Below are 27957 nucleotides of genomic sequence, written 5' to 3'. Positions count from 1 at the left end.
TTAGCTTAATGTGGTTCAAGAATTTTAGGTCTAAAGTTAGGTCTTAATTATTATTTTCTACTTCTTCCTTGCACACTGTCTTCACTTTTAACCTCACTGCTTTTTTCTAGATTAAGTATTTGAAACATACAAAATTACAGCTCCTGACACATATAAGCGTGATAGTTACTGGGGCTGTTCTTTCAAAGGCAATTTACTAGTATCGTAATTGACATTTTAGGTCATCACAAATAGCCCAGGAATCTGAATTCTGCCCGAAACTGCATTTGTTCCCAGGTAAATTACTTGGCATAATGATCTATTCATGACATTCTTTCTGAATATTTATAGAATTTTTATTTTCATTGATTGGGAGAAATTTTTCATATTTTTTCTCAAATATTCTGAAAGCATCAATAGAAATATTGTCAACAGCTGATGGAAAACTCCCACCAGAAATTAGTTCCATAATGAAACATTACATTTGACGATTTCCAAGAATCGACAACCCTTATCTTCCTGATAATAGGCAATTGGGCACGCAGGATATTGAGACCAAATAATTTCCTAGGCGTTACACTAGGGAGGAAAACAGATTTCCATCAGGCCCACTGTGGGAAAGGAAACAAAGAATAAAATTTCCTAGTGTATTCTCACTTTTTTTTTTTCTTTTAAAGGGAACGCTATTTATTTATTTTGGCTGCGTTGGGTCTTCGTTTCTGTGCGAGGGCTTTCTCTAGTTGCGGCGAGCGGAGGCCACTCACTCTTCATCGCGGTGCGCGGGCCTCTCACTATCGCGGCCTCTCTTGTTGCGGAGCACAGGCTCCAGACGCGCAGGCTCAGTAGCTGTGGCTCACGGGCCCAGTTGCTCTGCGGTATGTGGGATCTTCCCAGACCGGGGCTTGAACCCGTGTCCCCTGCATTGGCAGGCAGATTCTCAGCCACTGCGCCACCAGGGAAGCCCTATTCTCACTTTTAAAGTGTTAAAAACCACAGCAATTCTCCATCACCTTACAAAGTTTTATTTTGATTCAAAATACATTATCTACATACTTGTATATGCCTACTGATTTTTCTCTCTTCTTGTTTTAGAAATTATTGAGAAAGGAATATTTAAGATTCTCTATAAATGGTGCTGGAACAGTTGGATGCCCATGTGGGGGAAAAAAAAAAAAAAAGAAGGAGCTTTGATCCATGCTTGTACCACATACAAAATTTAAAAGAAAATGGATCACAGACCTAACTGTCAAATGTAAAACTGTAACATTTCTTAACTATACCTTGGAGAAAATCTTTGTTGGCTTTGGCTGTATAAAAATTTATTAGACTCTAATACGAAAGGCATGAACCATTAAAAAACCATTTGATAAGCTGTATTTTACCAAAATTAAACATCTCTGTTCTTCCTAAGACATTGTTAAGGAAATGAAGTCACCAAAGACTTAGAGAAGAGATCTGCAAATCATATAACTGATAAAGGGCTTATATCCATACTATATAAGAATGTTGGAAACTCAAAAATGAAAAAGCAAATGATCAATTTTAAAAAGATGAGGAAATTATTTAACAGACACTTTACCGAAGAATATATACACAGATAGCAAATAAGCACATGGAAATTTCCTTAACACTATTGGTCATTTGGAAAATGACATTTAAAAACAATGAGCTATGACTCCACACCTAACAGAATTGCTGAAATTCAAAGACTGACCTTATGAAGTTTTGACAAAGATGTGGAGTAACAAGTTCTCATACAGTGTTGGTAGGAATGTAAACAGATACAAGCACCTTGGAAAAACCCTTTGGCAGTTATCTAAACCTTTAAAATAATACAGTATAGCCCAGCTCTCCTACTCAGTATTTACCTAAGGGAAAGCATGTGTCCGTATAAAAACATGTACAGAAATGTTCACAGTGAGTTTATATGTGTAATGATCCCAATCTGGCAAAGATGCATTTGTGCATTAACAGGTAAATGGATAAAAAAAAATGTTTATCCATTTGTAACAGAATCCTCTTCAGCAATGTAAAACAATGAGCTATGAATGAATACCGCAACAAGGTCAAATCTCAAAACCATTGTGCTCAGTGAAAGCAGAAAGACAAGAAAATAGTACAACTGTATGCTTCCATGTATGGAAGATCCTAGAAAATTCAAACTAAAATATAGAGACAGAAAGGAGATGATTGGGTACCTGGGGATGGGGATAGAAATGCAGAAAGAGGAATTCTAAAGTTATAAAGGGGCACAAGGAGACTCTGGGGGCTAATGTACATGTTCATTGTCCTGATGATGATTTTTTTTTTTTTTTTTTTTTTTTTTTTTTTTTTTTTGGGGTACGCGGGCCTCTCACTGTTGCGGCCCCTCCCGTTGCGGAGCACAGGCTCCGGACGCTCAGGCTCAGCGGCCATGGCTCACCGGCCCAGCCGCTCCGCGGCATGTGGGATCTTCCCGGACCGGGGCACGAACCCATGTCCCCTGCATCAGCAGGCAGACTCTCAACCACTGCGCCACCAGGGAAGCCCATGATCATTGTTTTATCAGCATTGAAATATGGCAAAGTGTATCAAACTGCAGACTTTAAATATGTTTAGTCAGTTATGGCTCAAGAAAGCTATTAAAACATTGGGAAAGTGGTTGCTACCAGGGGTGAGGGAGCAGTTTATGATAGAGAAGAGACACGAGGAAGCTTCTGGGATGCAGGAACATCCTCTTTCTTGACTCAGGTGCAACACAGGTGTCCTTTTTCTTACAATTCATTCAGCTGGATATGAAACTATTCTATGTTTTCTTCACCATTTATATTTCACAATTTTAAAACCTTAAAAATTTATATATACATATTTGGAAACCATAATTTCTTTAAAAGAAGGTAATTATCCCTGACTCATGAATTTATTATTCCTTAATAAAAGCCTTAATAATTCCTTGATAATAATGTATTATTGTTCCTTAATAATTGTATAATTCCTTAACAGTAGCCAATGTGAGTCTTAGTAGTAGTATACATACCCCCTTACTGACTTTATAAATGAAGTGTAGTTTAAGTTGCTTTTGGAAACTGAAGTGAGTTCCTACTTCATTCACAATCACATTCCTATGCAAACTGCTTTGAAAAGATAAGCCAGAAAACTACAATTAAATCATATCTCTCTGAGCCCCACTGGTGGTCCATGCATCATGGAAATTTATCTGCTCATCTGTTTCTGTGGTGCTGCTAGGTTTATAGCGACATTTGGGTGGGTGCCTATTGGGAATAGTACACTCTTCTATTTTATGTCATTTTTATGGCTTTCCTATGGTCTGTAGCCATTAGGTGCAGTGCCTCTGTCATCCCCTGAGGTACAATGGTATATTTATTGTACACATTTATCTCATCGCTGGTGGTTCATTTCCTTTCCCATCCATGGTGAACTTCCTTCTTGCCTTCCACATCACATTGCTGAGTCTTTCCATTCAATTGCTCAAAATGTATTATCGTGGAATGCAATCTATATGAAGAAACTAGGGGAAGCATTTGTATCTATAAATGTCTCCAAGAAAATGTCCTCAGCAGTCAAGGAGAACGATTGTAATTTGTATCTCATAGAAAGAGAGGATTGGGACAGAGTTTAGAAGGGGGAAAAAAATCTGATATCACAAAACAGTGAAGTCCATGGGGAAAAATGAGAAGCATGTCTCAACATTAGGAAGGAAAAAATAAAATGCATGAAAGAAAGACAGGTTTTGAAGCAGTGATGGGAGAGGGGCTCTTTCTCAGTGACGGCTGTAGCCTAGGAAACTAAAAAGTATCTTTTTTTTCCTTTGAATAATCCCTGAGAGAATCAGGTTCAAAGCGGGGGTGTAGATTTGTTTCCTATGTATTTTGTACACACAATAAAAGCACTAATCCTAATAAAACACAACCTATCCTGGCCTAATGGGGGAGAACATATAAATCTATATATGAGGGAGAGGTCTCGTAAGGAATGGGCCCTTCAGACTGAGAAGCAGCAGGGTTGACTCAAATGATAACATTTCCCATTGGTGCTGTTCATAAAAGCATGAAGTCCAAAAGACACGTTCAAATAAGTGTTATGCTGTAGCAAACTTACTGATCTCCTTCACTACCTTTCTCTCACGCATGTTTTTTATTTATTTATCCATCGTACAATCATCCTTTGATTTCTCTTTCTCTGGCCCACATTTGAAAGAAAATTAAATAGAATGTTTGCATCAGGCTTTCAAATTACACATCACCTAAAATATATATGTTAAGCAAAATGATTAGGAAACCAGTTTATGGGTTTTTCTGCCGCATGGGCTACGGGGGAAAGTTTTCATTTACCCGATGGAATCGTTCAACTCCTTTGTTTACGGGCGAACACATTTCACTTAAAGGATGCTCAGACAGCTCCCTATCGTGAGGCTGCTTCTCATCTTCTTCAGCTGTAATACCTCAGCTTGGGGGGTGATTTGAGACGCAACATCAGTTCTAAGAACTCTCAAGAACTGTATCTTAGGTATGAATTAATTTCTTTAAAACAGCAACATATGTGACTGTGGAAATTTCAGAGCAACCTGAATTAGGCTGGCAAATGTCTGCAGTAGTTCATTCTTAATCTCAAGCATTAAAAGAAATTAAGTATGTTTGATAAGGGCGACATCTGATATGATTAACTTCTTATTATCAAATTGAGGAAAAAGAAGGTGATATTTGTGATAATCCTACAGGTATTTGTAGTTGCTGGACACATTTCAATAGTTTCATTTGTGAAGAACCATGCAATGTATGCTTTAAAATGCATTAAATTATATGATTTCAGATATACAGTCATCCCGTGGTTCCAGGACCGCCTCAGATACCCAAATCTGTGGACGCTCAAGTTCTTTATATAAAGCGACTTAGCACAGTTGGCGCTCTGTATCCATGGGTTCCACAACCGTGGATACAGAGGGCAAACTATATGTAGCAAAACTTTGCAGAAGTTTGTTAACGGGCATTGAAGGTTTGGATATCAACTACTCCTTTGTCTCATTTTCTACTTAGAAGTTCGGGCACACAAGATAAGTTTTCATTCATTTATCATGCAAAAGCCCAACTACCCATTCAATGAATGGGTTAAATATTGCTCTCCAGAAGTTTTGCTGAAATAATGCAGCTCTTTTGTTTCATTTTGTAAATAAGAAAAGTAATTCCACCATTTGGAAAATGTCTGCTGGAGAGCGTTGCATGTCCTCTGGCCCCATGATTTGTTAGCAATGCCACCGGTCTGTTAACAGTTTTCAACTTTTCTGGGGAATCTGGGAATGCAGAAGACAGAAATGATTCCCCGATTACATTCTGTTTATTATTTTAATAAAATGAGACTGACCTGTATCTGCCGGCAGTTGAAAATGACAGTGTGTAGGGGAGGTATATCCATAAGTCTCCAGAGGAAAGACATCTGTAAGAAAAGAAGATATGATGACCTCATGTACTGTTTTGTCTGGAAGGCCCTAGATAGGTGATAATCATGATAGACTCCTATGGGACAGGAATTTCTACCTAATCGGTCAATTGTGACAAAAGGAGTGAAATACTGTTTAATACTAGCTAATACTTACTAAAGACCTACCTACATTATTTCAAACCCTGGAAACATCACAGGCAGAGTCCGTCTTAATATCTCAATTTCATGGATGAACAAACTAAGATTCAGAGAAGTTACATAGCTGTTAAAAGACAGAGCTGGGCTTTGCTTCCAGGTCTGTCTGACCCGCTTAGCACATCCTTTTCCCATTATAAATATTATTCCTACTGCTTCTCACTTTGAAAGCAACATAAAGAAGCTCTCTTAAGAGTGGTGGAAGAGGTCACCAGCTCTGAGGCTCCCTGTACATTAGTGTGGGTACAGGAGAAGTAAACAGATTAGTAATATAAACAAATAATACATCTTTAGAGGCAGCATGTCATGGAAGAAACATCCTAAGTGGGACCCAAAGGAGTAACTCCAACATTCTCAGAGCTTTTTTTCTTTTTTTAACGTCTTTATTGGGGTATAATTGCTTTACAATGGTGTGTTAGTTTCTGCTTTATAACAAAGTGAATCAGTTATACATACACATATGTTCCCATATCTCTTCCCTCTTGCATCTTCCTCCCTCCCACCCTCCCTATTTTCATGTATGTTCATTATATCATGATGGTGACGATGTGGAAACTTTACATTTCTATCCGAATCCAGGCCATTAAAGCCTTTGAAATCGGCACTGATGCATCAGAAATCTTATAGTGGTTGGATGGAATGTGTGTCCAAAAGTCTACTTCAATTAAGTAAAAATAGAACCAATGGGTACTAAGTGATAAATACACTGAAACGTGAAATAAGGGGTAAAACTCGAAAGACTTGCATGGTATCGTTTATGCCAAAAAAAAGTGTCAAAACATTGAACAACTTCATTTTTAACTTATTTCTCAAAAATCATAGTTTGTGGCAAGGCTGACATGGTTTTATATTTATCGTCACTTTGTGGGCACAACGCAAGAAAATGATAAATGGTCAAATCTATGAAATTGTTTATCTGTGAGAAACTGTGGCTCAGTCCTAGGCTGGGCATTGTTTGAATGTTGGCATTTTTTTTAAGGGTCTTATGGTTTTCTGAAATCATGCTTTATCCTCTGCCAGACAGCAGGCCTGTTGTTATTTCATTCAGTTCTCCTTTCACAATTTTAGAGAGACTTGAACATAAAACGGGTAATTCGTTTCTGGTGTCTTACAAGTGATTGACACAGTACAAGAAAAAAAGAAAATACATTTTTCCAAGTTTATAGACCTGAGATGGGATTTCAGAATCAAACGTGCCTGTGCATGGCTTTTCAATGGTGGGGCTTGCTCTTAGATTGTCCTTTTTCCATTCACCATTCCAGGATTTTTTTCCAAAAATATCCTGTGAGGTCCAACTGGTAGCCAGCATTCTGTCTTTGGTTGATGAGCCTGTACATTTCCTAATCCAACACTTCTTTTGAAAAAGAAATACAGAAGGTGTATTGCAATTAATAGTAACGGGGGTATCCTGCAACTTTCCAGAAATTGAAAACATGCCTGCTATTCTCTTTCATCCCCTGGTTGACAGAAAAAACAATCAAAACCCAAGGAAGGAAAAGAGGCCCAGGAACCAGAACGTGGAACTACGTACTGCCAGACTGGTTCACAGCCTTCAGCCCTGTGTGTCATTTTGTTTTTATGCCATTTAAGTATATTTGTTACTAACAACCAAAGACTTTCAAAAGTGTGACACTCCTGCAGAACAAATGCCCCTACAGCCAAAGCATAACTTTGTCTTTTCATTCAGTAAGGTTCTTTCTCATCGGCTTCTAATCACCTCTCCTTTAGCAGAGTTCTAATGCACTGAGTCTTCTGTGTGCATTTTCATCTGTACCCGACGCCCGTCTCCCCTGACTTTCCCTACAGCTGCATTGTTTTCCTGTTCCTTTTCCTCTGTCTTTTCTAAAAATTGAGTTGTTGATAGTTAGCGTGGCTCACAACTTAGAAACTCAAAGTGACAAAATCGGCAACTCATTTGCCTGCTCTGAAGCCAGGTTAGGTTAAATCGACCACAAACTCCTTGGAGGTTTCTCAGGTACTTGCCTTTGGAAATTCACGGAGGCTTCTTGCCCCTTGATGAATTGATGGGAAAAGTGACAACCTTGGGCTTCCCTGGTGGCGCAGTGGTTGGGAGTCCACCTGCCAATGCAGGGGACTTGGGTTTGTGCCCCAGTCCGGGAGGATCCCACATGCCGCGGAGTGGCTGGGCCCGTGAGCCATGGCCGCTGAGCCTGCGCGTCCGGAGCCTGGGCTCCGCAACGGGAGAGGCCACAACTAAGTTAAAATTTACTCAGTACCTAACATGAATCTGACACTGTGTGAGCAGCTGAAGGCGGTACCAAACCATATCACATTGTCCTTACCCTCAAGACATATCAGCCTTCAAAACAAATAATTTAGTAATAATAATAAAGAAGAAGGGGGGAGGGAAAGAAGTTGTATTCTAATCCTGGAGTAATTTTTTAAAAAGAACATCTCTGAGGTCTCAGATGATCAAAGAGGTCTTCATTCACTCTGTGAAACTCCAACAAGACATCAAAGAAAGGGTGGAATTTTCAAATGTGATAAAGAATAGAAATCTCATTGGTCTTATGGTTCATGCATCCACTTTTTCTTCTATGCATTCAATCTGCAAACAGTTACTGAGTGTGTACTACCTGCCGGATATTATGTAAGCCCTGAGACAGACAAGAAGATGAGAAAATAGAGTCCTCACCCGAGGGAACAACAGCAACCAAACTTATTGAGACTGCAGTGAAAAATCATAATCTAATATATGGCAGATTCAAGGAAGTAGGAAGGTTTCGGAGAGCACAGTGAAAGAGGTGGAGAAAAGAGCAAAGTAGTCGCAGAAGAGTTAATGTTGAACATTTGAAGTGGGAGAGAGAAAGCGACTAAATCTATGTTGATTTTACCTATTTATTTATTTTTTCTGGCCACGCCGTGCACCACGTGGGGATCTTAGTTCTCCGACCAGGGATTGAACCCGCGCCCCCTGCAGTGGAAGCGCAGAGTCAGCCACTGCACTGCCAGTGAAGTCCCTGAAACTATGTTGATATTAAATGCAAATGAAAGAACCGAAGCCATAATGCAGAACTCATGGAGAGCTAACAGTAAAGAGCAAATCCTCCAAACGTTTATTCTGGAGGCAGTAATAATGTCCTGATGAAGGTGTAAGATGCCGCTTAGATTCATATATTCAGAGATTTAACGTGAGAAGATACTTTACAGAAAATCCATTCCTGTCTGCTCTCATTAGTGGAAGGCGGAAGCCACAGCTCCCCTTCATCCAGGTTCCAGACATCAAGTACTTACTATTCAAAGTGCACCTACATTTACCAGCCAATGAAATCATCCCAACAGTATAATTATTATCGTCTCCTTTTATGAATCAGGACATTGAGGCAGAGGATGGTTAAGCATCTCTCTTAAGGATACACAGCTACTAGTCTGAGAGCCAGACCAAGGATGCAGGGATGCTGGATCCTCAGTTCTAAGCTGTTCTGCTCTAGTTCCTCAGACTTGAACCCAGAGAAGAGATGGCGGGTGGGGGAAGGCGAGAAGATAGAGTGTTGGTTCCAAAACGGCCCCGGTGCACGGAGGTCAGGCAGACACGGAAGAAAAAAGAGGCAGCACCTCCAGACCGGGAGGTGGCAGGTTTCAGAAACAGGGAACTTACATCCGAGGCTTGTCCTGGGCACAGAGAGAAGAGCAGGTCTTCACATCCACGGCCAGAATCTTAAAAGTTTGTCTAGGGCTTCCCTGGTGGCGCAGTGGTTGAGAGTCTGCCTGCCGATGCAGCGGAATGGGTTCGTGCCCTGGTCCGGGAGGATCCCACATGCCGCGGAGCGGCTGGGCCCGTGAGCCGTGGCCGCTGAGCCTGCGCGTCCGGAGCCTGTGCTCCCCAACGGGAGAGGCCACAGCGGTGAGAGGCCCGCGTACCACAAAAAAAAAAAAAAACAACAACAAAAGTTTGACTAGAAGCCTTAACGGGGTTCAGTCACTTATTCCATCCACACGGGTATATAACACACCGCTTGCTCAAGGCTGCGTTGCGTCCTTGAAAACGGCTCCTACTTTGGAGAAGGTGGGCGGAATGTACATTTCAAGGCCGGGGAGAGGTGAGGCGCCTCGGATCACTGGGTTCAGCTCCACGGTCAGCCGGCGGTCGCGTCCTCTCGATGACCCCCTCCAACACAGAGCTCTGGCCCTCGTGGCGGACCCAGAAAAAAAAAATGACATTTAAAGGTTTTGCTGTGCATGAAGAAGGCACTCTTCTCCCCCTTTTGCGTTTTCTCTGGAGACCTGAAATTGAGATTTGCCCCGCTTCCAAATATAACTTCTGTTAGATTTACTGTTTCCTTGAAAGACAAGAAATGCTGTGTCCACATGACGGGTGAGAAATTCATCTTGGTAGGATTTACAGACGTCTGGAAATCGACTGCTTCTGAAATAACTTTTAACCTTCAAGAGATTCACAGCCTCCATGAATGACAGCTGTTAAGGTATGTGTTTTCAAAACTCAAAAATATGACTTACAGGGAACGCAGAACAAATATTTTATTTGACTCATTAATTAACGAGGAGACCAGTAAGGTGTTAAACGTGGTTCAGGTGAGACTATGACTTAACAGAAATGTATATTCTCTAATAGGCAAAAGTAATTTGCATGGCCATGAACAGGAAACATTTGCATCACTCCCCGTTTTTCACAATTTAACTCCTTCAAAGTTGTCAGAGAGCCTCATCGATGGCAAATCAATCAAAGATGCACACTCCTGTGGAATCACACAGTCCCTGGGAAGCTTCTAGAGAATTCCCAATGCTTCACTCAATAGGAACCTAGTAGCCTCTCTTACCTATTTCCAAGACCTGAATAATTTTTCTTGATGTGAAATTCTTAACAATAAGATTAAATTATAGGAAGAAACTAAACTAAGACAAAGAACGTTGCTGTATAATAGCAAATATGTTATTAAGGAGGAAAAATATAATGGGAAAGCTTTCTTTAAATTACTGATTTTAAGCCCTATTGTTCTATGAACAGCTTCCACTGAGGCTTCAGTGAAAAAAGGAGGAAGATCTAGACATTTTGAGTAATTCAGTTGCTTAAATTCCCTGAGCATAGTGGGAACCTTTGTTTCTGTCATCACGATACAAAGAAAATCCCGGTGACCAGGAGAAATTCTGAATCTCACAGACATTTCAACATGTGTAAACCCTTGGTTACTGGAAATGACTCCAGTCATGCATTGGAAGACCCTCACTTTATACATTGTCAAAATGTCAGAACGATTTCAGATGAAAGATTTCTGTTTTCCTCCTGGTGTATATAAAACAAAATTAAAGACTTTTTCCCCCTCTTTTTTCATTTCAGCCAGATAAGGTTTAAGGCTTGGGGGGAAAAAAAAGCAATTACATTTATACTTTGCCATGTTTGGCCGAAAGTTTCAACTTGAAATAGAGTTGAGATTGATAGCACTTACCTCCTGCCACAGTGTAATGGTTGTCTGGGTTCTAGAAGCCAAACAATCTGAGAGTGGCATTTATATCAAGTTTTTAAAAAAGCTTGATTCTGTTCCCTCTCATTCACATGAACCCGACACATAAGCCCCACTAGAAAGTTTATAAACAATATTTAATGTATAATTCACAGCTTATCCTTACTTTTAACTGCCTGGGTGGTTAAAAATAGAGCTGATTTGTTTCTGCACTAGAAAAGTACCTTTCAAAAAAGGATTTCATCTCATTTGAAATGGTGATGTATAGTTTATTTTGTTTGGAATTAGCATCTTTTCTCCAGTGGAATTGGGTTTTCTTTATCTTGCCATTTAGAATCATTTAGTAAATTAGCCCAACACTGGCTCATTAAAGTTCCACAAAGTCATGCCATAAAGGTATATCAGCTAAAGTCATAGCCTAACCACCAAGAGATTAAATTTTAAAAAAGCAGAACAAGAAGCTAAATCCGTGGTTGCTTTTGTAGAGAAAAATGGGAGAATGAAGCAATGATTAGGAAGGAGGTGGGAGAGTAGGAAAATTTTGCTCATCTGCTACAAGCCCTCACTTTTATTATTTTCAACCATATATACACATTGCTTCTATACAATACTAATAAAATAAATGTAATAATAACTACACAAAAGTAAAGATTACGGTACTTCTATAAAACTAAGAGAATTTTGCAGATACTCGTGAACTGTCACAGCAAAATTGTCATGATATTTGAATGAGAAGTTCAAGGTGCAAAAATAATACGTGTGGGCTTCCCTGGTGGCGCAGTGGTTGAGAGTCCGCCTGCCGATGCAGGGGACGCGGGTTCGTGCCCTGGCCCAGGAAGACCCCACAGGCCGCGGAGCGGCTGGGCCTGTGAGCAATGGCGCTGAGCCTGCGTGTCCGGAGCCTGTGCTCTGCAACGGGAGAGGCCACAACAGTGAGAGGCCCGCGTACCGCAAAAAAAAAAAATAATAATACGTGTATTTTAAGTAACCCAACTATGCAAAAATGAAAAGTGTATTTCTCCATGTATATATGCATAAAAAATTCTAGGAGGATGTACCTCAAACTATGAACACTCTTTATTTGCCAGGAGTGGGCAGAGACAGAGGACAACTTGAAGGATTTATTTCATCATCTGCTATGTTGTGTGGCGGTTTTCATAATGACAATGAACACAGAATGTTTGCTGTGTGCCAGGCCCTCTTCTTAGCACTTTGCACCTGTTCACTCATTTAGTAATTGTCTTAGCCCGCTTGAGCTGCTGTAACAGAATAGACCATGGCCAGGGAAGCTTAAACAACAGACATTTATTTCTCACAGTTCTGGAGGCTGGAAGTCCAAGATCAAGGTGCAGGTCGATGCTGTTCATGTTGAGAGCTCTCTTCGTGGTTTGCAGAGGATGCTCTCCCTGTATCCTCACATTGGAAGAAAGAGATATAGTCTCTACCTTTCCTTATAAGGACACTAACCCCATCACGGCAGCTCTACCCTCACAACCTCATCTAAACCTAATTACTTCTTAAAGACCCCAATTCCTAAAGCCATCCCATTGGGGAATAGGGTTTCAACATATGAAATATTGGAGGACTCAAATATGTAGCTCGCAACACAAATTCAATAATGAGTTAATATACATGTAATACAGTGCAAAAATATTAGATATGTACCCTTTAAAGAAATATAAAGAGCATAAAAATATGGAAGTTCTATGATATTTTTCCCTCTTTTTCCTCCATATGAGAATCCTTGTCTACTGCCCTTCTCCAGCTCTTGAGTTGCATTAATATTAAGTATTAGCATATGCAATGTAAAGCTTTTACCCCTGGAATGAAAGGGAGAAAATCTTTTAAAACATTCTCATAAATGGTTGGAATTAATTTGTATTTTGTGAATACTTCATTCCACTTGATTTGATCTTTGATTCCTCTAGACCAGTGGTTCCCAAAGTGTGTTCCTAGCCCACCAACATCAGTATCTCTTTAAGAACGTTGTAGAGGCAAGTAATTCTGGAACTACACTCCAGACCTACTGAGACCCTCTCAGTAGGGTCTACTCCAGACCCTCTCCCTGTCTCTATCTACCTCTCTGTACTTTTCAAAAAAAATTTTTTTTGGAAGTATAGTTGATTTACAATGTTGTGTTAATTTCTGCTGTACAGCACAGTGATTCAGTTATATATATATTATATATAATATATATATACATTCTTTTTCATATTCTCTTCCATTATGGTTTATCACAGGATATTGTATATAGTTCCCTGTGCTATACAGTAGGAGATTGTTGTTTATCCATTCTGTATATAATAGTTTGCATCTGCTAATCCCAAATTCCCAATCCACCCCTTCCCCCCAACCCCCACCCCCCACCTTGGCAACCACAAGTCTGTTCTCTGTGTCTGTGAGTCTGTTTCTGTTTTGTACATAAGTTCACTTGTGTCATATTTTAGAGTCCACATATAAGTGATATCACATGGTATTTGTCTTTCTCTTTCTGACTTAACTTCACTTAGTATGATAATCTCTAGGTCCATCCATGTTGCTACAAATGGCATTATTTCATTCTTTTTTATGGCTGAGTAATGTTCCATTGTGTGTATGTACCACATCTTTTTGATCTGTTCATCTGCCCATGGACATTTAGGTTGCTTCCATGTCTTGGCTATTGTGAATAGTGCTGCTATGGACACAGGGGTGCATGGATCTTTTTGAATTGTAGTTTTAAGACCTAGCAATCTTTGTTTGAACAAGCCCTACAGATGAGTCTGATGCAGGTTCAAGTTTGCAAACCACTCATCTGGACTAAGAAACAAAAATTACTTGTACCCTCTTATTTTCTCTATGCAATCTTGACAAAGCAATAAAGGGAAACAAATCAGTTTCTAGCCAACAGCATTTCCCAGTATCTTGTGAGTTATGCTTTTCTGTTTCTATGTAGATAAGCCCCACTCCTAAGATTTCTGTAGTGCTTCTCAAGGTGGTTTTTCTGTATCCTTAATAACTGTCTCACAATACCCTCTTCCATTATCTCTACATACATATGGAGCTAAAGGACGTTCTTCTGATAAATGTTCTGGATTAGTGAATTATTTTTACTGAGATGACTAATAACATGATGACGGATGGAATGGTATCTGCAGACAATCCTCAACCTCTACGCAATGTGAGAAACACAAAATCACTGTCAATTTGCCGTCAGTGGAAAATCTTACTGAAGCACACCGTGAGTCGTAGTATGCACTTACATTTCTCTCTATGCTTTTATGCAATACATCATATTCAACCGTGTCCCTTCCATTTCTTTATGCAGTTAGGAATCCTGCTTGCTTTTGCTTTGCTGCATGATCATATAAGACGTTACCAGTTCTCCTTTTTCTAAACCTAAAACCTTCAGACATTAATTTTAGTACCTTCACCTTTCCTTCCAATAGAAAACTTTTTTGGAAGCTGTAGTGGGTTAAACAGTGTTCCCCCAAAATTCCTGCCCACCAGGAACTTTAGAACACGATCTTGTTTGAAAATAGGGGCTTTGCAGTTGTAATTAGGTTATGATGAGTTTATACTTGATGAAAGTCAGTCTTAAATCCAGTGACTGGTGTTCTTAGAAGAAGAAGAGAGGGTGCAAAGAGCAGAAGGCCACGTGGTGATGGTGGCCGAGAATAAGTAACGCAGCTACAAGCCCAGGAATGCCAGGGATTACTAAGAGCTACCAGGAGCAAGGCAGATGCAAGAAACAATTCTTTCTTAGAACCTTCAGAGGAAGCATGAACCTGCGGACATCTTGATTTCAGAATTCTAAACTCCTGAACTACGAGTGAATAAATTTCTGTTGTTTTAGGCCACCATGTTGATGGTAACTTGGTATGGCTTCCCTGGGAAACTAACACAGAAATGAAATCATCACCATCATCGTCGTCGTCATCATCAACTCTGCAAAGAGAGGAGCTGCTCTCGACTATGGAGTTAGGTCTAACGGGCTGAGGGTATTTCCAAGGGACCTTCAGGATTTTTCAGAAGACGATTGCCCAGGAATGAGTGGGAACCATGCTCTTGGGGCTTCGTTCTTTGGTTTCAGCACATCAGGTACTACTTTTCCAAAACTTTAACAAAATACTCTAAAGGAAAAACAGTTTCTATTTTTACTTACAAAGGTAGAGTGCAACGTTGCCCGCATTGTATTTTGCTAAACAGTGGTTCCAGAAGATTTTAATAGGGGGATAATAACAAGAAGAAAAGGAAACAAAGGAAGATTTCAGGATCCAAAAACTTTGAAAACATTTCATGATGAGTACTTCTCTCGGAGATTCTTAAGCACATTGAGAATCTGGAAGATCCTGAGGAAAAAGCCACTTTTCCTTTGGTTAAGATAGATTCTGCACTTTTAGAGAAATATGGAATGGAATTTGGGTAAACCCTGGGAGAGTGGAAATTAGGTGGCCCCTTACATGTGGCTCAAACCAGGCTTGGTCACGTTCTTCCATGCAACCTGATTCTACCGACAACCTCGGTTTTCTTCTCTGAAGATAAGAGATAATACCTCCCCTGTCAATGTCACAGGGTTGTTGGAAGGATCAGCAATCACAGTTACATTGGTTTACTTTTTGCTTTTACCAACTTACAATATTTCATATCTGGGATGTTGATAATACCTATATTACTTACCTAAAAGGCTGATCTCAAATAACTGATATATGTGAAAGCACCTAGGAAAGTCAATATTGTATAGATAGAAGGTTGAATTTACTACTTGTTTTTTTTTCTAATTTATCAGTACTATGTTAGGAGATTAAAAGGTTTTTTTTTTTTTTTTTTTTTTTACTTATGGACAATACAAACTAAAAAACAATCTATACCTCCATTCTAATTCTGTAAAAACTCAATGCCACTTCTGAGATTAACACTTTTACCCCGCCACTAATGTTTATAGAAGTGGGGACATGTACAGTGTTCTTTTTGATTGTCATGCATCCTTCGGAGCATAAAAAAGGGAACTATTTCTATTGTACCTCCACTTGCGTCCCTCTATATTTCTTTTGTACTTTGTACTTCATCAAGGATGTGTAACAGACTACTTACTTCAGACTGGGAATAATAGTTACATGCCTATTCCTTAGGCATATTAAAGTATATAATGTAAACATTGTTATTTCACTGGAAAATGAAATTTTATATATATATATATGAATAAGATACTGCAACTATTTGTTTTAATCTATCACACTAACAAAAGTTATCATTATACTGAGGAGTCTACAATTGGTCTATAAGAAGAGATTCTTCATCACATCTTCAACTGAACATTAAATTTAAAAAAATGGCTATCTTATTCAGAAAATATCTGACTCATAACAAGTGGACTGTAATTAAAGCACAGTGAATATTACTAAGGATTCGACAAAGCAACAAACTAAGTTTCAAACAGAGTGACACACACACGAACACACGTACATATATAACTCATTGATTTAAGAGAATATCTTGTCTAATTTTATATGTTGTTTAGCAGATTTTTTTCCAAACCAAAATAAGTCTCTACTTCTTCTGAAAATATGAAGGTATGAATTAAACCACACACACATATAGTGAAAGAGTCCAAACAGTGTAATTCAAAAGAAGGTACATTTAAAAGGCAGAATCAATTGCCAACACAATTCAAATTTTCCAGTTAATTTTTTAATTCTGTGGTTTACTTTGTTCATTTGGAAGTGACTTTTGAAAAAAAATTCTGACTATTTACTGCAGTTCTATAGAGATCAAACAGACTTTCACACACACACACAAACCCACAAAAACAACATTCCAGTTTCTAATGCTCTTTTTCATAATATATGCAGAGAATGACTTATTACTTGTCACTTAAATAAAACACATTTCCTCTAATATTGGGCATTTCATAGAACTGTGTCTGTTACATACTGCATGTCCATATGTAGAGAGGCAGAGTGTAAAATAGACTTTGGATACTTTGCTGTGGCTTGAAGTATGTGTGTTGGTGCTTATGCCAACTTTCCATTTTCTTTACCAAAGAAGTTGTCTAAATTGTTAATGTAGAATATTTTAAACATAGACCGTCGTCCAAACCTATTTTCCCTACTATACTTTTTAAGGGGAAAAGGTCAGAATATCCCAATCAGTTGACGCCCTCCATCTAATTTCTGCATCAAGGAGCTCAGAACTGTGTGTCATTTGACCATTTTGCATTTGTTCCCAGTGAAATTAGCGGTAGGTTTTTCTGACTGAATTTATAATCCAAATTAGAGTCAAGAGAGAAAAAATGTTATGGAAGACAGTAGCTGCTGCAGTATTTTTTTTGTTGTTAGGGGCCAATTTTGGACACCTGCAAATTGAATTGGAAAGACTCTCAAGGAAAACAGAGTCAAATCATTAACCCTTTCCATCTTGTAAGAATAAATAGTAACCTGAGATTGGTGACCTGGAACAATTTTAAGGAATAGGGACTGTTTTTTGAGGACACGGCTAATGCCATCTTTCCAGAGGAGAATATTGGCCTTGCAGAAATGATGGGCAAAATGAATTTTCACTACTCGCTGCCATTCCAAATGAGATGCTACGCTTCCAAAGAGTCTTCCATGGAAAGAAAAAGGACTTTCATGAAAATAAGAATTTCCATGTGTTTATGAACGAACATGTTCTTGCCGGTAGGACTGGTAAAATTCCCCCTCCTCACCAAAAACAACAACAACAACAAATTTTTAAAAGAAAGGTAAAAATAGGATAGAAAAAAAAGGCAAGGAAAACAACAACAGTGTGAACCCCACTGAAAATTAGAATATCAGGCTTAATCCTGTCTGGAAAATCTAAATAAATCCAGGCCTTTTTCAGATGCATTTAAGGTTTTGTGTTTGTCTGTTTTTTGTGTTGTTTTTGTTTTGTTGCTTACAGTAAAATGAACATTGAGAAACTTTGAAAACAGCCGATTTTTTTTTTTGCGGTACGCGGGCCTCTCACCGTTGTGGCCTCTCCCGTTGCGGAGCACAGGCTCCGGACGCGCAGGCCCAGCGGCCATGGCTCACGGGCCCAGCCGCTCCGCGGCACGTGGGATCTTCCCGGACCGGGGCACGAACCCGCGTCCCCTGCATTGGCAGGTGGACTCTCAACTGCTGCGCCACCAGGGAAGCCCACAGGCAATACTTTTTAGGCAAATAGAGTATGCCACTGAGGCATTTTAAGATCTAAAAGTGCTTGTGCTCTTCCGTAGAGGAAAGCCTCCTTTGGAGTATGGATTCAGATCTCTTCCACTTCTGCCCTTCTTTTTGTTCATTTATCACAGTGAATGGGGGAAGAACACTGAATTACGTATCAGTAGAAAGTCACGAGTTATAATTCCACCTTATTTTACTCGGTCACATTTTAATGCCCCCGTTGCATCTAGTAGGTACCTGTGTCCCATCAGGAAAGGAAGTTTTCCTGTAGATTCCTTATCTTTGCCTCATCTGTAACCTACTGGGTGGGATTAGCTGAACTCCAGGGTCCCTCCAGTTTTAGTTTCTGATCAAAGACTTCATCTTGGAGAGAGGAATAAACTCTTTCACAAAGCAGGTCTTTATCCTCACTTCTTTACACCACATCTACTCGGTTCTGTGTGCCAGAACTGTGTGCCTTTCTTAAGATTTCAGGTGCCACAGAGATAGGCCCTTGAGAGGTGACCTAGCTAAATAGTTTAAGGGAATAAGTAAGGAATCACATTACTAAGGTTTGAATTCTTGTCTGGGCTACTTGGAGCTCTGTGGCCTTAGTAAGTTACCATATTTCTCTCAGTCTCCACGTTCTCATTGGAAAATCTGTTAGGATTACATGTTAGGACATAATTTGCCAAATGTGCTTTAAAGAACGTTCCATTTTATTGGGTCATTGGATGGTTCTGTTTCTTATCATAAATGAATAGTTTGCCTAGATTGGTGTGATGGATTGGACAGTATTGTTGTTTTAATTAGCTAAACTTTAACTTCACTTCCATCCCTTTGTAAACCAGAAGAATGGATATAAAATAATGAGACCAGCCAATAGGAAAATTATAGATAAGATAAAATTTGTCAATATCGCTCCTCTCCTGGATTTTATTGGTTCTTTTCAGTGGTGCATCTTCCCAGGTGTCCAGTACCATCAAGTAAAACACTTGATGACTCAAATCTACCAGTGTTTTTTCTAACTAGGACTCGGGCATTATCCTTTACTCAACACAAGTGCTTCCTTGAGAATAAAACTGAAAGCTTCTAAATAATACAAATTCCTAGACCACACTTTCCCTTCTAGGTCTTGTGAATCAGAATCTCCCAGGATTACTCCGTTTAACAAGTTACCGGTTTAAATAGTATGTACATAGGACAGCAGAGACATAGGAATTGACATTTGGGAGGCATTGCGTCATATATATTACAGACTGAACGTTTGCATCCCCCCAAAATTCATATGTTGGAATCCTAACCTCCAATGTGATGGAATTAGGAGCTGATGCTTTGGGAGGTGATTAGGTCATGAAGGTGGAGCTCTCATGAATGAGATTAGTGCCCTTATAAAAGAGACCCCAGAGAGCTCTCTTCATCTTGGGAGAACGCAGTAAGAAGCCAGCCCACTATAAACCAGGAAGCAGGACCTCTCCAGACACGCAGTCTGCCAGTGCCTTGATCTTGGACTTCTTAGCCTCCAGAACTGTGAGAAATAAGTGTTTGATACTTAAACAATCTAGCCAGTGGTATCTTTGTAATAGCAGCCTGAATGTAGACATGATCTTTCCCTAACTTTTCCAAACTTATCACATCTTATCTGGACTCTATCCTATTGTATGTTCTGCTTTCTGCCAGTTTCTATGCTTGTTAAGAGTAATTATATCAAATAATATAGTAGGTAGCTAATACACAATACACCTCCTTCAGGTACTTAACAACCAAATCAAAGTAAAATGGACAGAACCCACAGAGAAGGTGGTTCTTTGAATTAGAGTGATTAGGGACCCATTAGTTTATGGCCCCACCTGTCAAACCTAACTGTGTCCTAAAATTCACACTGGGAAACTTGTCTGGCTGTTAAAACAATAATTGTTACTCTTTTCCTGTATATATTCATTGTTTGTGGATAAAAAAGGTCTTGCAGTGGATAAAATGAAGCATTGGCAGGAATGAGTCTAGTCCTGCCTTGAAGTCCATAAGCCAAGGGATGCATTTCCAAACCAGAAAGGAAAAGCTGCAGACACAGAAACTGGGTATAGAATCAAGGATTGAAGGACCAAATTGATAAGATCAATGAATTTGGGGAGTTAATGGGGAGAGTAGTCCATTTAAAAAATGTATTATTTTCACTGTTTGCCTTTCTTTGCCATGACCCATTCAGTCCCTGCTGTATTTCACTGGTGAAAAGCCTTGATAATTATGGAACATCGATGAGATAGAAGTAGGATCCTGCAGCCCTCAAATTCTCAGAGACCCTGATAGTGAATTTAAATATAAGCTTCCTAGTGGTCTCATTCTTTTCAAATAACGTACTCAAGTTTATTATCTCAGGTCATCTAATCTACACGGTAGGGGATAGAGGTGGAAAGCCCAGCAAAAGCTAGTAAACCCAGCATGGAAACAGATAGAAAAGTGTTGTTGAATCAGTAAACCATGCATTAATCTTTATAACCGTTAAAGGAGCCATGGAATAATTCTTTTGTCTCTCGGCACAGTCACTTGTTGTATTTGTAGAATGTAAACCAAATGCGTCTCCCACTCTGCATCCCCCGGAAATCTTCAGGATGGGGCAGAGGCTGCTTCTCCCTCACTCTGGCGTGTCATTTACAAAGACACCCTCAGTAGCGCCCCCAACCCTTTTGAAATAGGTGCTGAGTCAGAAGACTCAGGCCACTTAGTCATCAAACCCTGCTGCTATGTCCCAGGATTTAATATGACCCCCTCTTTTATTCACTGTTCCCCAAAGTCTGTCAGATTAAGGACCTTGGGAAGCTTATTCAGCAGAGATGGTAACTAAATCCCTGTCTCTCTCTCACAGTTCGAGACTGAGATATTGAATTCAGAAAATGGAAACGTGTGAAAATATCCTAAGTGAAAGGGGATGTAAAAATGAGAGAATCTAGGAGACAAAGGCATGGGAGGATTAGATAGATAGATTAGCAGGGGAACATAGGGGAAATCTGGGCCGCAAGGCTTTGTTTTTAGTAGCTGAATTTCACACATCCTTGTTTTTAGAGGCACAGGACTGTTACGTACTCAGTGTGAGTAAAAGTCTAAGATCACTTCCCAAAACCAAAGTTATGGCTTCCTATTAAGCGTTCGCTCTCCTCTCAGTCTTCCAAATCTAATTTTCTGAAGGAGTTAGGAAAATGATTGTTTGAAGGATGGGTGGAAACAGAATTCATTCTCTTATGTATCTTTGTAATTCTTGGAACGATGACTCTCCTCAAATATTGATTGTCTGTGTTTTGAGACTACTGTTTACATATGATAAACAAATGTATTGCACCCACTTTCTCTAACTCCACGTGTTTAAACTAGCCTCTCAGTTCATTTTCTCAGTTGGGTGTCGTTAGCTAGTCCTGTAATAAACTTCCTGACTCAGAAAGTAATAACATGACTCCTTCCAGAGAGAGTATATTTTATGGAAGTGTTGGGAAATTTTTAAGTTAGAAAAATCATTGATTGTTGAAATGAAATGACATGTTGATAAAAACTAGGGCATGACTCGTGTTTGTTTTTAAAAGGCTCTGGAAGTAACAGACTGCACATTACCATGTATAAAATATCATTCCATCTTTTTAAATCGAAAATGAGGGAAGCCTAATACGATTTTGGAAATAATTCTGGAAGCGTATGTACAGTTTAAAAGTAAATCTAAACACATTTTATTTCCTTGGGCTATTTTGAACGTCATCTAATACAGACAAGAAAAATAGACTCCCCTCAGGCCAACAAGTAATATAAAATCTTTTAGAATTCTTTAGGGTTTGAATGGAATGGACTAAAATGAAGCTATCTGGGTAAGACATAAAAATCAAAGTTTGGTTAAAGTTTCTTTAGGTTTATTTTTCACTTTAATCAGCTTCTATGTTTCCTGCTTCCAGAAAAAGGATCCAAACTCTAAGATTTCAGGGCATGGCTATTTAGCTGAGTGTTTTGCCTCTTCAAGAAGTGAAGAGACAGGAAATATCATAAACTAACACTTATACAAAATTTCCACCCTAGATTTCCAGCTCAGAGAAGCTTAGATGAGTGTCCATTGGTCTGTATTGCCCACATTTTTCGACATGAGGGTGGGTGAGGAAGGGGTGTGCCCTGGAAATATTTGAGACAAGGACCCCCTTTTCCTTTCCTCTTCATTAGCTGCCAACAATTTCTTTCCCTCAAAATTCTATCATCATCTAAAAATCTCTTGTATCCCCTGTGACCCAGTGTCGTGGAATTTCACCAGCCTTTTGCCCCTCAAACATGGTGAAAGAATGTCTTCATTTCTTCAAAGAATAAAGTAAGAAAAACGTACATATGATCTCTGTCAGCATTTTCTCTACATTCATTTTCATTGTATTGAAGTAAAATAATGAATTCTGTTGCTTCGGTGAATAGAAAAAAAGGGACAGACCTTGGTGCGCAAAATCAGGCCTGATCTTTTGAAGTAAACCAGCTCAGATCTTTGCAGTATAGACAGTTTCCACAAAATCAAGAAGGATTTCCACATAATGGAAAGACCAGAAATACAGCATTCCATCAAGGATTTTCTTTTAGATCAGTTTTAGGTTCAGAGCAAAATAGAGAGGAAGCTGTGGAGAGTTCACATATCCCTCACAACACGCATAGCTTTTCTCCGTGTCAGTATACCACCAGCGTGGCACATCTGTTACAACCGATGAAACTACATTGACTTTCAGAAAAGAATAAAACGTTTTACACTTTGATTTTTCCAATTAAAATGTAGATATTGAAGGTGTACACCATGATGTTTTGATTTACTTAATAAAAATGATTGCTATTGTCAAGCTAATTAACATACCCAGTATTATTAACTGTCGTCAACATGCTATATTTTAGATCTCTAGACTTTTTCATCATACATAACTGCCACTTTGTACTCTCCCCGTTTCCCCACCTCCCTGCCCCTCATAACCACAGCTCTACTCTCTGCTTCTATATATTTGACTTTATTTGATTCTACGTATAAGTGAGATTACGCGGTATTTGTCTTTCTGTGTCTGGCTTATCTCCCTTAGCATAATGTCCTCCAGGTCCACCCGTGTTGTATGTTGTCTCAAATGGCAGGATTTCCTTCTTTATCAAATCTAAATTACATATATATATATATATATATATATATATATATATATATGATATTTCTTATTCTTCCACTGATGGACACTTGGGGTTTTTTCCATATCTTAGATATTGTAAATAATGCTGAATGAACATAGGCGGGCAGATATCTCTTGAAGGTACTGATTTCATTTCCATTGGTTTATACCCTGTTTTTTTTTTTTTAAGAAAGCACCATTTTCTCTTAGAAAAAGTCACTTTTTGCATACAAATCCCTGTCTGTGCACAAATGAACACAGCAAAACAACGCATTTGAGGCTTTGTGCCATGTGTTCTCTTAAGAGACTCAATATGATCCCTTCATAGAGTAAGTTTGCTTTGGCTTAAAATTAGGTAGCAACATATATCAAATTCAGAACTATGACTCCAAAATTTCAATCATGTGTTTGCTTTTGCTCCGTATCAATGCCACCTCTCCTGACATTTTCTCCAAAGTGATCCCTTGTGTGTAACAGAAATTCATTTCTTTGTCATATGGTTATCCATCGCAGCTTTGATAGAATGGAATCATAAGTTTAATGTCTTATTTCCTTATTGTCCAAAATGCATGAAAATAAAGACCTGACTATTAAAATCAAAGGAGCACATCTATGAAGCTCCAAAAGTCACCTCAGGTGTCGTATTTGTGGAAACACGAGGGTGAAACAGGATGCTGAAGGCGAGAATGTCTCCTGATCACCCTTCTGGTTTACACCCTCATTCCACTTTCCTCAACTCCAAGTGTTCCTACATTTTTATTTATTTGACGACATGTCTTACAATTATCAACAGTGTTTGCCTTTCAAAGGGACTGAAGGGATGGCTTAACTGGAAAGAACAGATGCGTCACTGTTTTCTAACTATCTAGGGAGCTCTTTGTTTTTTCGTCTAATAATAAAAGTAGAAAAAGAAATCCCTAACTCTATCTAATATTTATTGTAAAGGGAAGTACTGTTTGAGGGGTGATGCCTGTTTACATCAGATGGAAATCGCATTCACAGAGACACTTTTTTTTTTCAAACTCTAAATACAACTCTTGTGCAAGGAGGACAAAGGCCTCGTCATAAAAGCTTAGTTCGAACTGGACAGTCGTAAGTTTTGCTTTTGTCTGACTGCATTCTAATCTGTTGACTTTTAAAATTGAATGAGAAACATTGTTTCCTGAGAAGAGAGGGGAGCATGAAAGGCCGGGAGCACAATGGGGGATATTGTTACTCACCTGGGGGCACATCTTCCAGGTGTCTCTGCCTGATGAGAATTGTTGCAGGTGAACATTTCAACAGCCAGGCAGCCCTGATTCCTGAAAACGTCATGATATCTGATGGAGTTCAGAGGAGGAAAATTTGAAAGAGGAGAGAATAAATGAATTAGTGGAAGAAAAAAATAGAAAATAACTAAAAATCGGAAGAATAAAGTGACATTTTAAAGTTACCTTAAAAATAGAGAGTTGTAAGGCACGCGTTAAAAAGATGATATAATATAGCCCAATATAGCCCAAGTAGTGGATCGTTTTGGTTAGACCATCTAAGACTCTTAGGCTGAAAACTCTTTGGATGATAATTTGAACCTCACAGGGACATTACTCTAGGGAATTTATTGCTTGGGCATTTCGTTAAACTTCCAAATACCATTGTGAATGATACTGGGGAAAATAAAATGGACACTTAAACGACAAAGCCAGGCCTTAGTCAAACACGTGAAACAGGAGATGTGTATCTTCAGAACCACGCTGTCAAACTCTGAGGAGGTGGTATTAATGGAACCTCTCTTGGTCCACCCTCCCTTTCCCCACTACTTCTCTACAACGATTTGGGAATCTTTAATGACATTTCCCAAGTTTGGGTCTTCTGCTGACACCAGTGTTTATGTGAGAGATACTCATTCTGTGTGGCATCTTCTCTGTCCATAGTACATATGTCCAGACTTTACACCAGTCACTCTGTGCTTCCAAGTTACTAACTACCAACGGATGCCATGTCTCATGAATGGTCCAGTTGCTTCTTCCTTCAACTGTAGCATTTTGGATATCATAATAGTGTTGTCATTGAGCTATAGATTTTTCCAATTGGGAATCTCAGACTCAGATAAGGACAAGAGAATATTTGGATACTTTAAGACAAAAAAAAACTTCTTTTTTCTTTTTTTAATTTAATATTTATTTTATATTGGAGTATAGTTGATTTACAATGTTGTGTTAGTTTCAGCTGTACAGCAAAGACATACACATAGATCCGTTCTTTTTCAGGTCCTTTTCCCATTTAGGTCATTATAGAGTATTGAGTATAGTTTCCTGTGCTATACAGTAGGTCCTTATTAGTTATCTGTTTTATATATAGTAATGTGTATATGTCAGTCCCAATCTCCCAATTTATCCCTCCCCCCCTTTCCTGCTTTGGTAACCATAAGTTTGTTTTTGAAGTCTGTGAGTCTGCTTCTGTTTTGTGAATAAGTTCATTTGGTATCATCTATTTTAGATTCCACATATAAGTGATATCATACGATATTTGTCTTTCTCTGTGTGACTTACTTCCCTTAGTATGACAATCTCTAGGGCCATCCATGTTGCTGCAAATGGCATTTTTCATTCCTTTTTTATGGCTGAGTAATATTCCATTGTATATATGTATCACATCTTTATCCATTCCTCTGTCGATGAACAAAAACTTCTTGTTTTGTCACTCATGTCAGCTCTGCGACAATGAGAATTGTCGCAGGTGAACATTTCAACAGCTAGGCAGCCCTGATTCTTGAAAACGTCCTAATATCTGATGGAGTTCTGGAGGTAGCAGCTACCTACGTGGAAAAGAAAGAAAGTCAAGTCATTAAAAGTAGGGTTTCTGTAGCGAGTCGTCCTGGATTGAAGCGCTGCTTCACAGCTTACTGAGAGACTTCATCTAAGTTACTTACTTCACCTGTAAAATGGAAATAATAAGTGTAGCCACTTCCTAGGGTTGTGGCGAGTCTATAATTGAGGTAATGCAGACAAACTACCTGGCAGATTTTCTAGCACGTGATGAACATTCACTCTGGCACGTAGTATGCCGTTATGTTTTTCTGGTGTGTTGTTCCTACACTACATAAGAAGAAACGGCTCTGAGTAGAGTGACGCCTTTAAATGGTTGTGGCAAGGGGGAAAGCCAGAACCAAGTGTATCAGACAGAGTTGTGGCAGGAAACAGGTAAAACACTCAGTCAATTCGAAGGGTTAATTGAAGAGAGTTCGAAGAGAAGGAACATTTGCTGATGTGTGGGCAGGATTAACGGAATCATAAAGAAATGGTGAAGTGCCCAGAGGTTCCTGGGAATAGGAAGCTCAGGCCGAAACCCTCTAAGCCTGCAGAGGAGAGAAGAGAAGGTTGTGATATAGAACCCGGAGAGAGTTGTAGATGTTGAAGAGGGTCACCCGGCAAAAGCCACAGGTGAAGAGTGACAGCCCAGCAAGAAAGGGGCAGAGGGCTATAGGACTGCTCTGTTCTCCTGCTGGCAACTCTCACTGAGATAGCAGAGCCCAAAGCCAGAGGAAAAGACCCTGGGCTTTGTAGTTCCTGTCGTTAAGCTCCCTGGGCAGAAAACAAGGCAGAGAAAGATCCTGGTGGACAAGTGCACCAGAGTTTCAGTTCATTTCTCATAAGCTGCAATTCTTGCCTTATTCTGGAAGCAGGATTTAACACTTGTTATTTTGCGGGGCCCTGGGGCTTTGTGGATTGGAGCTTGGAACTTTGACTTGAACTATATTGTAGGACTGATATCTCAGACTCCCTGGGAGCGTAACCTCTAAGTACTTAGATGTTACTTTTAAACAGTAAAATGCCCAGTTTTCTGTCAGACAGAGCATGACTGATTTAGATATAGTTCCTAAAAAGCAGGGTGTCTGTCGCAGTATTAATTTAATTAAATTATATTTGGAAGTGTATATCAAAGTTAAAACCAGATGATATACAGAAATCCAATTTGCTTCTTGGACATGTGTCCATTGTTTGAATCAAGGTAACTGGAAGAAATCACACTACAGTCTCAGGATTGTTGGAAATTCCCTGATGGTCCAGGGGTTAGGACTCCACGCTTTCACTGCTGAGGGCGCAGGTTTGATCCCTGGTCGGGGAACTAAGATCCTGCAAGCTGTGTGGTCAAAAAAAAAAAAAGATTGTATCCTCTTTCAAGTAAAACTCTCAATTTTGCTTATTGTATTATTTCAAACTAAAGGTGACGTTTCAGAGTAAATTTGGGAGTTTTGCTATTAATTATATTATGCTGAATATTTTACAAGTATTTTTCATTCACTTTGGCCGCATGGCCTTTTATGTTGGGGTCTCATGGTAACACTGATTTCGGGCAAATGGTCTCTCCCTGCGTCATCATAAATCATTGCAAACTGACTTTTAAAAAGTTAAAGCTAGATTAGTCATGGCACTTAACAATTGATTGAGAAGACTTTAAGGTCCTAAAAGACATTTTTCTCCAAAAATCGAACTTAAAATTTCTTGGAATGAGAAACCTTGTCCGAATGATGCAACCGGAAGTAGCAGTCTTCTTTGGTGCAAGCGTTTGCCCATAGTGCTTATAAAATAATTCCTTATCAGCCTAATAGACCTTAAGGAAGATACAGAGTGAAAATGA

This window comes from Tursiops truncatus, chromosome 20, assembly GCF_011762595.2.
Source record: "Tursiops truncatus isolate mTurTru1 chromosome 20, mTurTru1.mat.Y, whole genome shotgun sequence".
In the NCBI taxonomy this organism is placed as follows: domain Eukaryota; kingdom Metazoa; phylum Chordata; class Mammalia; order Artiodactyla; family Delphinidae; genus Tursiops; species Tursiops truncatus.
The sequence above is the reverse complement of the archived record's forward strand: the minus strand, read 5'-3'. Positions refer to the sequence as shown.